Genomic DNA, 14,952 nt, shown 5'->3' on the forward strand with positions numbered 1-14,952 from the left:
TGTGTGTGTGTGTGTGTGTGTGTGTGTGTGTGTGTGTGTATATATATATATATATATATATATATATATATATATATATACTGAAAATATGTTTTTGCCCTGTGTATCCAGGTATTAGTCACCAGCAAAGGTAAAAAAACAGTTGTCCTCCAGACAGGAGGTAAGACGTGTATCTCTGTCAGGATGCAAATTAAGCATTCTAAGCTAATGGTATGGATGCCTATTTACATATGAAGACAAATGTTACCAAAGAGAGATGAAATCAACAGGGAATGAGCACAGCACACACAGGAAAAAACAAGCCATGGGTGGTTATTCTAGCTAAGAGTAAAGACAGGGAACTTTGGGGGTATTGCTATGAGGTAAAGAAGACACCTGGTATCCTGCACCTAGGAATTAAATGGACAATTGGCTTATATTCATGAAAATGGAATGTTAGCCAGGCTTGGTTGAAAATGCTGCAGAGAACTTTGGGTGAGATAATCTTCTTTAGACAGAAGAATAACCTGTTGGTTAAGTTTAAATTTAGTCTCTAGCGAGCTGGTTTTTTTTTTTTTTTTTATAGGTAACCATTTCTTTCCAATATTCTTACTCACTATTACTTGAATCTCTGATAATAAACTTAATCTTCTTTTTCACTATAAATATATCTGCCCGTGTGATATTAAGCCAAGTGTTGGTCATGAGCTGAATCTTACAAGTTGGTGTGGTCTGTTCCTCTGGGAATAATGGACCTGGAATTTCTGAGACTAGCCTGGGCTATTCAGGAACAGGATATCACAGGGGAAGGATTCAAAGGGGCTCAGGGGCTGGGGTGCATCTATTGTTAACCTGCAAGGCAAAGAACATGCAGGCATAGCCCAGAGGCAAGTACTTGAGTGGCTAACCGGCTGGTGGTGGCAGGGAGCTGACACCCAGCTAAGAACAAGCAAGTTACCCTCACTCTGGAGTCAGGGGGTAACAGGGTGACTCACAGTCCTGGGCACCCCAAGAACCATCACAATGGGTTAGTCCCTTCATCTCCCTGTGCCTTAGTTTCCCCATCTGTAAAATGGGGTAATGATACTGCCCTACTTTGTAAAGCACTTTGAGAGGTATGGATGAAAGGTGCTATATAAAAACAAGCTGGTATTACGTACTTTTGATTAATTCTAGTTGCAGTATTGGGATTTATCTACTTCTATCACCTTGCTTTGTCTCCCCCTCTCTACCTAAGCCTAAACTCCAGGGGAAAGGGGAGGATCTAGTATGCATTACTTTGTGGAGAAATTCTGGCCTCATGCTCTCACTGGCCATCAGTATTGCAAGGACAGTTAGGACAGGAAGAAAAGAGGCCAGTGGAATAATTCCAAAAGAAAAGAGATCAGTTTTGTGAAGAACAGGTTCTTCTGTTGAGCCTTATGTTTATTATTACTTGATTAGCCCACATATAGTGTGTCATTTAGCATTTGTGAAGGGATGCCTCTGGGGCGAATTGTTTGATTTTTAGACATTTTACATTCTAAATGGTAAATTCTGAGCAGCCTGCAGTTACCTATATGTGGAACAATGGAGTGTTGTGTATTGCAGAGGATAGGTTCTTTGTGGCAAATGCTTTCATCCTGAAGATGGCCTGCACTGGAAACCTTGGTGACCTTAGTGGGTGGGTTTTACTTCATATCTATCCATGAGAGAGATTTTGAAAACCATATGCTATATCTGCAACACTGAATTTAATTTCACGGGTCCCTGATCTCAGTGCATTATGCTCTTTTGTACCAATTCAGATTCAGCAAAATTTAGATAATAGTCAAGTACTATAAATGGATGTTTAGAAGGGGGGGAAATGTAGTGACTAACAGCTGTAAACATGCAAGTAAAGGATAATCACATCTCACAGTTCAAGGTGTAAACTGACTGCTTGTGGGAGCCAGAAAGGAAATCTCTTCCCTCATGTCCTTTCTTCATCCCATTCTCCACCATGCAATTGTCTGCATGCATTATGGATGATTTTTTTCCTTTTACAAAGCATCAGATGTTAAACCCTATTTGAGGCAGGTTACTGGACAAGATGATCTAATGTTCTTTTCACAGATTATAAAGTCAGAAGGGACCATTAGATCATCTAGTCCAATCTACAGGCCATAGAACTTTTATGTATCAAGTTTCAATGCAGTGTAACCCTGTACACTTACAGTATGTGACAGTCTGTAATTAAGTACAGGTTAGAACTGTCTTGAAAATAATGGCTCTTGAGTAAAACCACCTTTAGAGGCTTCTTCATAGAAAATGAAAGTGAGGTTAGTGGTATATATCTGGGTACTAAATTAGAAAAATAAGACTTTTTGTGGGATTAAATAAAACCATGTTTGGCACTTAAATGGTGTTTCTGTTACCTTAAAACAGAACAAGTACTCTAACTTTTTAATAGTAATTCTCAAACACAACCCTCTATAACTATGGTACATAATAAACAAACGTCTTTGGAGAATATAGGGCAGAGCATTTGATACTTCCTGTTATTTGTACTCCATATATACAAAATGTTTTAAACCAAGTGGTAAATCTCAACATACAAATGTAATCTGCATGATCAAGTTTAAAATGATTAAAACTATTATGATAAAATCTATTAAATTCAGTAGAAATTCACAATATTTACATTATCCAAAGAATGAAAATCCCCTAAATTATCTAAATCAAGTGAATGCTTATTCGGCATATACTTGCATTTAAAAAAAATATATTGGTGTTTTCTGTTGCCTGAAAGACTTTGTCATGTGTTGCAATATGACAGAAAAGAGAGTCATTTCAGTACACATTCTTGTCTTGAAACAACTCTCACTATAATCTCATTGCAATTGAAAAATGGAGCATGTTTATTGTCCATTTGCAAACCTGGATTCAAGGGTGTATGTCATAAACTCCTAACAATATTAATAAGATGACCGTGTAGAATGATTTTCCACTGTAGGTTCTCCAATGGGTCTCTTGGTGAGAAATCCATGTTGCAGATGACACCAGTTTGACCTCATTGTGACTTGTGCATTATATGAAGCAGGTGAGAAACCATCATTATTTACATCTGGTTTCTTCAGTGTTGCATCTGAAATATAAGCAGAAAACATACTGAGTGTTCACATTTTATATTGTTTCGAAATACATAAGCTGTGTTTAGTGTGCCTTTTCATTGGCATTTTTATTATAATTTGAAAGAATATATGCAGTAGTACAACTAAAATAAGAATAGAAACTGGCTGCAATTAGCAATATGGTCAAAAGAATCTCCTGGTTTGCTATGTTGTTTTTTTTTTTTTAACAGTGCAATCAGTGTTGTACTGATATAGTAATACTGTCCTCAGCACTGAAATCCAGCCCCTTCTGCTTTGCACACTGCAGTGCTGGGCAGCACTGGAGGACAAATAGTGAAGGAGATCTCAACAGAGAGAGAGTGCAGAGATGCTGTGGAGATGCCAAAGTGGAAAATGGGCCTTCTGCTCCTCAGTGAAGATGCCGGAGGGCAATATAAGCAACAGGACTCACCATTCCCTCACTTTCCCCACCCCGAGAAGGTGACTGCTGGTAACTATTGGTGCTACGTGTTGGGAAGTGGGCAGTTGTTTGGGGTGGGACATCTGGTGTTTCTGACTGCTGAACCCCTAACCTTCTGAAGCCTTGAATTGATGAATTGATATTTGTCTCCCAGATTGGCCCAGGGTATGTTGACTGTCTCCCATGACCCAGCTGTTCCTCAGCATTATTCCAGAAACTTCTTGAAATGTTGGCAATGATGAAAGTGCCATGATGCACATATGTGCAGTGACAAATGGGAAGGCAGCCATATCACAGTAACCACAGTAGGCTCTAGGCAGTTGACTTTCTATGCGGGTTGCTGTCTCTGTGTACAGCTAAATGGAGGGTGGCCAGGATGTAACCAGATGTTCTGTTCCCACTTAAAATGTACAAGCATCATTTCCCACCCTACAACACACACAACACCATTTAAAGCTGTAGGGTTTGGGATAGGAGATGAGTCGACCCCCACCACTTCTCCTATAACACTTTTCACCTAGGCGTACACATGCAGTTGGGGATACACACAGATGAGGGGGGGACAAAATAATGATGGGGATGGGAAAGACGGGACTTCAGAATAGAGGGAGAGGGACAATCCCCTGTTAGCTACCGGCTATAGAGACTAGGCCTGTCCATACTCTTCTCAAGATGCTAGATTCAGCCAGACCAAAATGGAGTCCCTGGCCATTGTGCATTCCCTCACAAGCCACTACATTATCTTGTCAGCCATTTGGCAGGGGAGCTGTGAAGAGATGGAGGATGGCAGGGCCTTAGGGGAGGCCTCAGTTCTTTCAGCTAAGTATGCAAACTTCTGAATTTTTATCCAGGCCTCAGGCCTTATGAGATTCCTCTGTCACTGTATGTTTCTATAGCATATTTGCCTGGTTTTGTGTTTGCTCTGGTGCCAGGTTTCCATTCTTTTTTTTCACTTAATTCCCTTGGTAGCCCTAGAATCAGAACAAAACTTAATGAAAGAGAGAAGACCTGTGCTACTTCAGCTTGAGAGCCACAATGAATCAGGGAAAACTCAAAGTATAAAAAAAAAAAAACCTCCCTATTTCTGTAGGATGTGATGATGCTAATTAAATCTCAGCCACGTGAGGAATGGGAAGATAGGATTACTCTATGGGGTATAGTGTAGTGTAATGGGGAGGGGATGATAAATTGAGGCATCGCTCTGGCACATGGCTGTCTCTCTCAGGCTTTTGGATGAATTCAAGCCCATGAGAGTGCCTATAAAATCTCAGAACTTGTGTGGTGCCAGGGCCATAGTTGCTACAAGAACCATGGCCAAATGCACACCACAACAGTGAGAGTGATATTGAATAGACCAGAAAAGGGAACAGAACCTAGGCAGGACAAAGGGAAGCCAATCCTGGAGTCCCATCATTGTCCAGATCCACCTAAAGATGAGGATATATGTTTCCTTATTTAAAAAATAAATATTTGATGATGTTTCTTTTCCCAGTGATCTAGAGAAACCCAGGCATTAGAAGATGGATGCAGGGTCACAGGAGAGATTATTCTCAGGCTTTTCATTTTCTGTGTGGGTAGATCTGTTTTTGAGACCTTGATGATTCAGATATCATTACAATTAAAATTGGCTAGTATGGGCACTTACACACCCCTGCCATATTGGGGCTTTGTGGCTCCCAGGGCCCTGGCTTATTTGGAGATTTGGCCCTTTAAACATATTTTGAAGTATAGAGAAGAATTTACAGCTTCCTTTTCCTTTTGTAAAGTGTTACCTTTCCCCACTGCATGGAAAGATTATGGAAGTAAGAGTGGAATTATTCCACTGGAGGGAGCCAGAAGGTAACTTGTCTGATATGTTATGCTGAGAGTGCAGGAGAAAGTAAATGTGTGAGGGGATTCCTTTGAAGGGATATGTTGACCGAATTCCCACCTCTCTGAGCTCAGTATGGTGAGTTTCTCAGTGTGAACGTCTAAGGAAATATATAGTTACTCTCTTTTCTTGACTTTTAATTGCATTTCAAAGTCATAAATTTGGGAGACACTGTCGTGCCCCCTTTCAGTGGGGTAAAGGGGTTATTGTTAGCCTCCCATTGCACCTTGACTAGGATCCACGTGTGCATTGCTAACCTGCCAGGTTTTCTAGGATTGAGCACAGATGGTCTCACTGCTTGTGCTGCTGCTCATTACACAGATGGAAAGAGGTGAGGAACAGATGTGTTCCTGACTTCTCAGAACTGCTGTCAGAGCCAGGCGTCCTTCTCAAAGGAGGAGCGGTGCTAACCCTTGGCAGTCTTTGCAGATGTACACACATCATAGCAACACTCATCCAGCAAATACAGTAACTTTGTGACATTCTGAAGCTTTTGCAGTTTAGTTGTTGTTGATTTGAATGTTGTTTTCCAGGGATTACAAGATAGCAAATAAATCCTCTGTACCATCCAGCACCTCAAAATTTAGTCCATTAACTGCTGGAACTACTAACAGTTCATGGTAGTGCTGTGCATAATTCACACACCAAAGCCAAAAGAGTAAATCCTGCTTGTGAAACTCTGCCATCTAATGGCTAAAAAGGTGGTTGCATCTATTTTTATTCACATTCCATTTTGCTAACTGCTGCGCTAGGCATATATACACAATACGTCTCCGGAGTTGTAGGGCTTTACTTGGACAATTAGTCCTTGCTGCAACACTCAATTTTCTGAAAGATGTATTCCTGTCTGTTGCCTTTGTATGCCAAAATTGCAGGAGTTGAGCAGATTGAATTAATTAATTCATGAGGTGAACACCTCAGGTCAACCCTAAGATTTTCTGGTAAATGCAGGCAATTTCTTAGCCATACCCCAGCCATTGAAAATGCTTTCTACTAACTACAGAGGTGTGGCATCTGAAAAGCCCCAAGTTAGTAACTTGTTAGTGTTCCCAGAACAAAACTAAGTGGTTTTGGTTGAAAAAATGAACTTAAAAGCTGAAAGCATTCTCTAGCTCTTTGAATTTTTTTTCCTCTTGGACTTATTCTGCTGAGCTCCCATGGTGCTTCATGAATACTCATGAAGGTGCTTGTGTCAGACTGTGAAGCTGTATGCAGTTCTATAAAGCTTTCCATTACAGGATCTGTGTTTTATGAACACACACATCACCCATGTGAAGTATTATATCCATTTTACAGTTGGGTAAATTGAGGCTCAGGGAGGTGAAGAGATTTGTCCAAAATATCAGTGGCAGAGGTGGGACTAGGACTCAGAAGTTCTAAATTCCTGTCCCTAGTTCTAACCACTAGACTAAGCTGTTCATCTAGAACCCACCTGAGACAGTGAGGGAAGAGTCCACAAAGATTATGAGTACCATTGTGTGAAATGTAAACTCACGAGAATTTTGCCTGGTGATTTATTTGTATTGTCATAAACTCAAAGTTCATTGTCACTGAAAAGTCCTGAATGTCTGTGAAAGTCTTGGCCTTGTCTAGGCTACAGGAAAGCAGTTTTATAAAACATCTGGGCATCAGGGCCGTATTATCCATTAGGCACAATAGGCACAGTGCCTAGAGCCTACGAAAAAAAATTATATATATAATTTTTTTTTTAATTTTAAAAACTATTTATTAATAGCTTAAAATCAAATTAGTTATTTTGGTCGGGGGGCCTACGAAGGCAAGTGTGCTTAGGGCCTACAAAGGTTTTAAAACGGCCCTGCTGGGCATATCTGATGTTAATCCAGGGGAGAGCAGGGGCTGAGGCTGGAGGGAGGGGTAGGGTTTAATTACTTTCCCCCCGTGCACAGGGACCAGTGGCTAACCTGAACCCCATAGGAGGTGGGAGCCATAAAAGAGCCACTACCCTTTTTTTCAACCAGTCCAGACAAAACCCCTCCTTTCTCTCCCTGCCTTTATGGCTGCAGGTGTTGCAGAGATGTTTTATACTGCTAACACCTTTTAAGTGCTGCTTAACGACATGCTAGCACCTCGTGTAGACAGGGCTTAACACCTTTTCGATCACAGAACCATAGAGTTTAAGGCCAGAAGGAACAGACAATCATTTAGTTTGACCTGCATAATACAAGCCAGTGTGTTACCGGGATGCGGTCAATACTACATAGGTAGTCAGAGCTATAGTGCCAGCCAATGATCAACAGATGGGGTTGCAGCAGGAGGAACTGAGCTGGTAGCTCTCTGTGTAGTTTCAGACAATTTGTTTGGCACTGAAGTATGGCTCCCTTAAAGTCCTAATGTAATCATAACTAATACATTATATGGATAGTATTTTAAAAAATCACAGTGGCTTGGAGGGCAATAGCCATAAAATGATACCCAAAGGAAACAAAATAGTTTCTGAGCCTGTGTACTTTGTTAGGTGCCATAGAGATCTTTGGAAATGGGGGTCCTATAAATCAAATATTTCATAACTTGCTTATTGTAAATGATTACGTGCACTGCATCACAATATCAGAGATTAGATCCACAGAGCACGAGGCACAAACATATATTGTCAATTTGCTGTAGGATTTGCAGGTTGGGCTGTCCACCAGTGTCTGCTTACCATTTACATTGAATCTCTCAGTCTGAGGGTCACCAACAGTCTAGAAATCAGTTTTCAACCTCTCCATCCTGTCTCCCTCAACTGGATTTTTTTCTTATCTGTCTTTGAGAGGGCTGCTCGCACATGTCTATGTTTGTAAGATGGGACTGACTCATATGCTCAAAGTCTTTGTCAAATGGGAGCCTACCGCTGAGTGAATGTGACTAATAGCAAAACCTGCAATAAAATGTTGGTAAATCTCTTTCCATATTGGTTGTAAATATTACAGGTTATATTTGTACTTAATGTTGAGGTGAGTGATGTCACTGCTGGTTATTTGTATTATTAAAATGAACAGTATTAAACTCAAAGTGGCAACCCAGATTCCCCAATTTTCAAAAAAATACTACCTAGAGGCAGTAATGTATTTAATTCTGAATATGGCTAAATACAACCTAGCTATGTTTACAATGTGATACCAGCTTGGATAATATTCTACCATCTTTGCCTTAGAGTTCTATGGCATGTTTGGTTAACTTGTGAAAACTAGGGTCAGCAAACATGACTGGCAATCAGTTATAAGTGCCAAGTTGCTACAAGTTTGTCTGAGGATAAGCTTCATAACCAAGCTCTCTCTGCCACCTCCTTTCTTAATTACTGTGGACAATATCACCATCCTGCCGTTACTAAGGCCCAGAACCTGGGCATCATCTTGGACTCGAGTCTTTCTCTAGGTCCTGACATCCAGACGTTTTCTTTTTCTCCATAACATCTCTAAGATGGGGCCTTTCCTATCTATCCCCACACAGCTAAAACTGTCATCCTGGCTCTCATGTGTCCTGCATCTTGATTATTGCAATATCCTTTGCTGTGTCCTTGCCTCGCTTACATCCATTCTGAATGCTTCTGTAAATGTCATTTTCCTAGCCTCCTGCTTTGACCATGTTGCCCTCTCTTGCCATCTCTCCACTGGCAACATAAGTTGCTTGTTTCCACTTTCAAGGCCCTTCATGGCTATCTCCACTGTACATACCATCTCTCATTCACTATCAAAATGACGAGTCCTGCCTCCAATTGGCCAATGTCAGCCTCCATTGCCCACTTGCTAAACTTTGGCTTGTTAAACCTTTGAGTTTTTTCTCATGCTGTCCCTCATTCTTGGGAGGAGCTCCCCAAAAATATCTGCAAAACTAACTCATCCTCCTCCTTCAAAACCCACCTTAAAACACTCCTTTGCTATGAGGCCTACAAAACACTTAACAGTTGGGCTCCTGGTGCACTGAGACCTCTGCCTACCATGCTGACCAATATTGTCTCTTTGTTTTCTTGTAATCATCTATCTGTTTTTGCGTTCTCTTTTTTTCTTAGCTGAGATAGTAATCTCTGGGAGGTCAGGGACCATCTTTTGGTTCTGTGTTTGTGCGGTAGCTGCCCCTGTGGGGTCCTATCTATGACTGGGACACCTAAGGTGATACAGTAATACAAATAATACATAACAATATGTGAGACAGTCAAATGGGATAAATGTGACTATGATAAGCTCTGCTATTTCATTTTGAAAAACCAAATCCATTGTAGGACCCTTGGTTTGTTAGCCTGGATATTGTACTATACAAGGCCATATTCATTTTTACTTACTTATAAAGCTTCCATATAGACAAATGACCCATGACCAATGCAGAAACATTTGTCCTGCCCATTTTTTCTTCCGGAACAGTTAATTTTAAATGAACAGTTTCACATCCAGGGTCAAATGAATTTCCGTCTGTTTCATTGACAAAGGTCAGGAAGCAAGAAATAAACCTGAAGATAAACAGCAAGGTAGCCTATATAATTTCACAGGCTGCGTCTTTTAGCCAAGAAGGAATAAGGCAAATCCTCCACTCTTCTGCACTGGAGCATGTGAAATTTTCAAAGAGGAAAAAATAAATTGGCACAATTTCGAATTGCAAACTTTTGCAGCTAACATGTTGGCCAGTTCGCGAATGTATAGGCCTGTACAGTATAATCTCACATTGATTGGGATTTTCAGTTCCAAGGAAACAACCCAAAGGCGGGATAAGGAACGTACTTTGCTATTTCTTCGGGGCATCAGAGGGAAAGAGGGTCCTCATTTCCTTCCCATGCTCCCCCCTCTGCCAATTGGAAGGCAAGCAAGGATGCCAACAGCTCTCTGTTCACATTACCAATGCAGACTGTGATGAAGTGATTCATTCTCCTGTGCCCACCACCTATCGGGAAGAGGGATGAATACATCAGCTATGCCCCTTCTGCCAGTGCCTGAGAAGGATGGAGAGACACCTCTGCCACCCCTCAGAAAAGTTTGACGTGGGATTTTTGGCAGGACCTCTGCCCTTCCTTCCTTGTCAGTGTCATAAGGTTAAGGAATCCTGTGGTAATAATCCCCTGTTTATTACATAATGATTTCCACAGCAACCAACTGTGATGTCAGAGAGAATTATTGACTTCAAGGGGGGAAATTAGCACTGGGAGCTGATGAAAACTCTTAGGTAGTAAATCTCCTGTTTTCCTTGCCAACACCCTATTCATAAAATTAAGAAAATGTACTCTACAGAAACCTTTGATGTTTTAAAAAGATGATTATGACATTTGAGCAGCTCTTGAAGAACTTTCCTCCAGAAGTAAAAGTGAAGAGAATAGATGGAAAGAGATTAGAAATGTGGCTGCCTTTGTCATCTAATAGAATTGGTAGAAATGTGTTAAGCTATTCAGTAGGAATCTAGAGAGCTCCTGATTTGTCTTTACTAGCTCAGACTCTCAGTGCTGCATTGGCTTTTTGAGGCTTCTTCAAACCCTTATTAGTTGTGCTCTTAGGTAAGTCAGACAGGCACCTGCGATCCTGTAATGGAATTTTCCTTTTCAATCTCATTAACATATTTTCAGGTTCTAATTTGTATTAGCTAGGTGCTGTCAAATAGGTAAATAGTCTTTAGTTGACCTTCCCTCACTTCACACCCATATTTTTAACCACATAGCGCATGCTTGACCTCATATGATGCAGACAGCCTATGAATAAAAAATGTATGAGGCACTAGCCTGGGGTTCAGCTGAGTGGTTGCATTATCACTAAAACTGTGGTGGATTTGAATTATTGATAGCAATAGCAATTTTTACTTTCTGTTTTGCTGCTGAATAATAGATTAAAAGCTGCATGGCAAGATTATTACCGTTACTCTCATAAATGACTTGTTCAGTTAAAAAGAATGAAAATAACAAATGAAAAGTGCCTTGGGGTGGGAAATAAATTAGGCTTAAAATTTTATGCCTTCGGATGTTTAGTCATTTTGGATGCTTTTTCCAAAAATTATTTAAATTCAATCTAAGTAACAGAGGGAGTTTCATGTAATGCAGAACAGGAAATACCTTATTTTGTCCAATTGTAACAGATTTGAGGGAGCAGGAAATTGTATATATTATAGCTAGTGATCAATCATAAGTGAAATAAAAAATTACAAAAAAAAAAAAAATTAAAATAGCCAGACTGACTAATTTCAGGCTATTCATTCTTTAACATTGCCCAGCAATTAAGTCTCTCAAACCTCCTGGGGCACTACACACTAAGTAGAGGTATCACCATATGTGTAGCAATGCCATTTTTTAAACAGCATGAAAAAAATGTTTATCATTTTTTGCTTCTTGTATTTAGTTTGATAGCAATAAAAATGTCTGTGCAGGGCATTTCTAGGAATTAATGATCATCTCGGGGAAAATCGCCTTCAGCAGTGCCTCTAGCCATCGGCTTCTCTCGGCTGGTCATTAATCCTCAGTAAAGGTCCTGCCCTGGAGCAGTATTAATCAGAATCAGCCTTGCTGAAGATGTTGGATGTCACAGCAGCCCTAGACTCTGAATAGGATGAGGCACCTTTGCATTTCACTCGTGCATAAACAGAAATCAGCTCTCCTTCTGTCCTGCAGTATTGAGACTGATGTTGACTTTGAATTAGGCAACTCTTTTTTTCCATTGGCTTTGAACTTTTCACAGTGCAACCTCAGCAAGGATATGGGAGGATGACTGGACAGCTTTCTAGTTCTGTTTGCTTGGGAGCAACTCAGTAGAAAGAAAAAGAAATCTTCTGTGAACTGAGAGTTCCACTACAGTAGATCAAAAAGTATGGTTTCCAGCCTGAATAGAAAAGTGGATCTTCAAGAATGTTTTTACATGTTTTCCATTCCACTGTTTTTACTTTTGAAAAAAACTAAAAGTACTGCAGTTATAGGCATTTCTTTTTATAGGATTCTCAAAACCTTGTCTTTTAAACATTTTAGGGTCTGATACAAAACACCTTAAAGTGAAAGACTTTATAGTACCTGATGTAAAGCCCATTCAAGCCAACAGAAAGTCTTCCTTTGACTTGAGTGGCATTGCATCAGATATGATATTTTATGTCAATGGAAGTCTTTCAATTGACTTTAACTAAGCTTAGAAGGATTAGATTTTTATTGATAAATGTCAGTAAACATTGATTTCAACACACACACATACACAAACAAAACAATATTTCCATTAATAATAAAAATGTACAGATAGGCGAAATAAAACAAATGCTCCTTGAACTTCTTAGTTCGATTTATAGATATTTACTATGCCAACATCACATGTTGGAAAATACAATTTGTGTTTTAACGGGAGTAAAGCTTTAACTTTTTGAACCTCAGAGCTAAATAATTGTCTGACCCACCCATAACTTTCTGTGATTCTGAATATTTAAATTTATTTTAAAAATGTAATGCTTACAAAAAATAAATATTCATCAAAATTATACATAAAATAAAATTTGAATTCTGCCAAACCTAACTTTAACTTGTTAAGTGCCGTATAGACTTAAGTCATCCTTATCCACATAACAAGTACAGCATGGGCAATAGCAATGCAAGCTTCCACCCCAATGTGACTCAGCCCTGAACTATCCTGGTTCCATCTCTATACCCATTCAGTTTCCTTTGCTGTGTTTGCCTCTGTACATAGCATAAATACTCTGGGCCCAAACTCTCTAGTCCAGATAAGCTGTGCTCAGCACAGGACCAGGGTGAGGAGAAGGTGGCATTATGCCATCTTTATGTTTCTCCATTTCTGCAGCCAGTGAAAGCTATTCTTATGCCCTTCTGGCTATGACCCTAAGAGGCCATTCTGGCAGTTGGGGATCACCAGAGCCCCAAGTATGCCCCCTTCTTTTAGGAATATCTCTTGGCTCTGGCTCTAAGCCACTTGGAGATTTCCAGTACAGACAGGCAATCTTCAAGGACTTGGGTCCACAGAGTTTCCAGCTGCTTTGCACCACAGCAAACACAAGAATCTGGCCTGTGATTTATAATCCTCTTGACTGCACTGTCTAACAGAATTCACTCAGCACCTCTTAAAGGCCAGTTACAGTGCATCCATTTGAGCAGGTCTGTTTGCACCCTATTAAGCAGAACACAGTGTTTTGCAGTTCCCTAGTGGTTAAGTTTGACAATCCAAGAAGTTGGCATTGCTTGATGTAACCTTGAACATCCATTAAATGACACACACATTCCTATATGCAAATGTGGAATGGATTGGGATATCTAGGAAAGAAGACTGTGTGAGTAACATTGCATCATAATCGGTCTAAACATGTCTTTCTTTGTGTGTATTGACTATCTCTGGGGGGGAAAGGAAAGTGCTGATCAATTAAAAGCATATGACTAACATCTTTTATGACAGGTCAGTATGTTAATTCATGCGGAGGATTCAGTTAAGGACCATTAAATTTTTATTAGAAATCTATACAGTATATGGATGTGATGTTTTATTTAAAAGGAATAGGCACCAGCTTTTCAGAACTTTGTGCAGTCATTTGTGTCATGGAAAAGTGACACCAATGGCATGAGTGGAGATTTCTGACTTCACAGTAAATGACTACAGTGTGCAAAGCAGTGGAGAATGCGGGCCAATATTTGTCAAATTGTCTGAGTCTTTCAAGCAAAACTGGGTCCATTGCAATCTAACTTGGGGTGATTTATGCTTTCACAGCAAACCAGGAAGGGTTGGAGTTGGGCAAGGGTTGTCTAATCCTGAAACATGAAAATTTGCAAACTGAAACTGCTTTTTCAACAGAGATGTAGGTACAGCACCACTGCCTATCAAAAGAATCATATACTTCTCCATGTTTCAGTTATAGTTGCTATCATGACTGATTAAAGATGATGAGTTTTACCACCTAGCAGAAAGGAAGCATGAAAGTACACTCAAAGGAATTCTACAAATGCTGTAATAGCAAGACACTTACACAATGAACTTCTGATTTGATAGTACAATTTATGGGAATTGAACAAGTGAAAAGGAAAAGAAACAGGATGAAATTGTTACACTAAACGTTTCTGATATTTGGCTTAATGCACATGAGTATATCTAAAAGGTTTAAACAGAAATAGATTTTCAGTCATGTTTACCAAAAAGAAAGAGGGTCCTTATACTGATCTGAATGTGTAAAAATTATAGCTGAGTAATTATTTTTATTTTAGACTTTTTATTTGATTGTATCAGTTTGACTGTTTGCACTGGAATAGATTTCTTTCCATGACACAGCATCAAGAAAATCTTTCCTATAACTGTCAGAAGTCTATCTGGTGGCTTAGTAATGCTGCCCGTTACTCTCATATGAGTGCCATCCATTCGAATTAGGGTGCATAATAACCAAGTTCCTGGTGGATTTCATTTGTCTAGTTCTCAGTCCTTTGTTAGAGAGAGCTCTGTTTGGGGTAGGATTTTTTCATCATTATGAGATTTTGTTCAAATAGGGCTGCTATTCATATTTCTATTGTGTTGACTTAATTTATAGGGTTTCCATTTAATCATAGCACTAGACAGGAAATACAAATGATGAGTGTCATGATTGGTGACAAATAGCAGTTTGGGGCAGTTTATTGA

General features: G+C 39.7%; 1 protein-coding gene across 1 annotated transcript in view; it reads right to left on the reverse strand.

Moving 5' to 3' along the window:
• Positions 1-2,386: 2,386 nt before the first annotated feature.
• AMER3 (APC membrane recruitment protein 3) overlaps positions 2,387-14,952 on the reverse strand; it is a 34,385-nt gene continuing 21,819 nt past the window's right edge. The window contains exon 2 of the mRNA XM_067538636.1: positions 2,387-3,085. The gene's annotated coding sequence lies outside the window, so the exon portion shown is untranslated. The remainder of the gene's footprint in view (positions 3,086-14,952) is intronic.

Source organism: Emydura macquarii, unplaced genomic scaffold (assembly GCF_026122565.2).
Source record: "Emydura macquarii macquarii isolate MOO-44397 ecotype Brisbane River unplaced genomic scaffold, CSIRO-AGI_Emac_v2 contig_499, whole genome shotgun sequence".
NCBI classification, from domain to species: domain Eukaryota; kingdom Metazoa; phylum Chordata; order Testudines; family Chelidae; genus Emydura; species Emydura macquarii.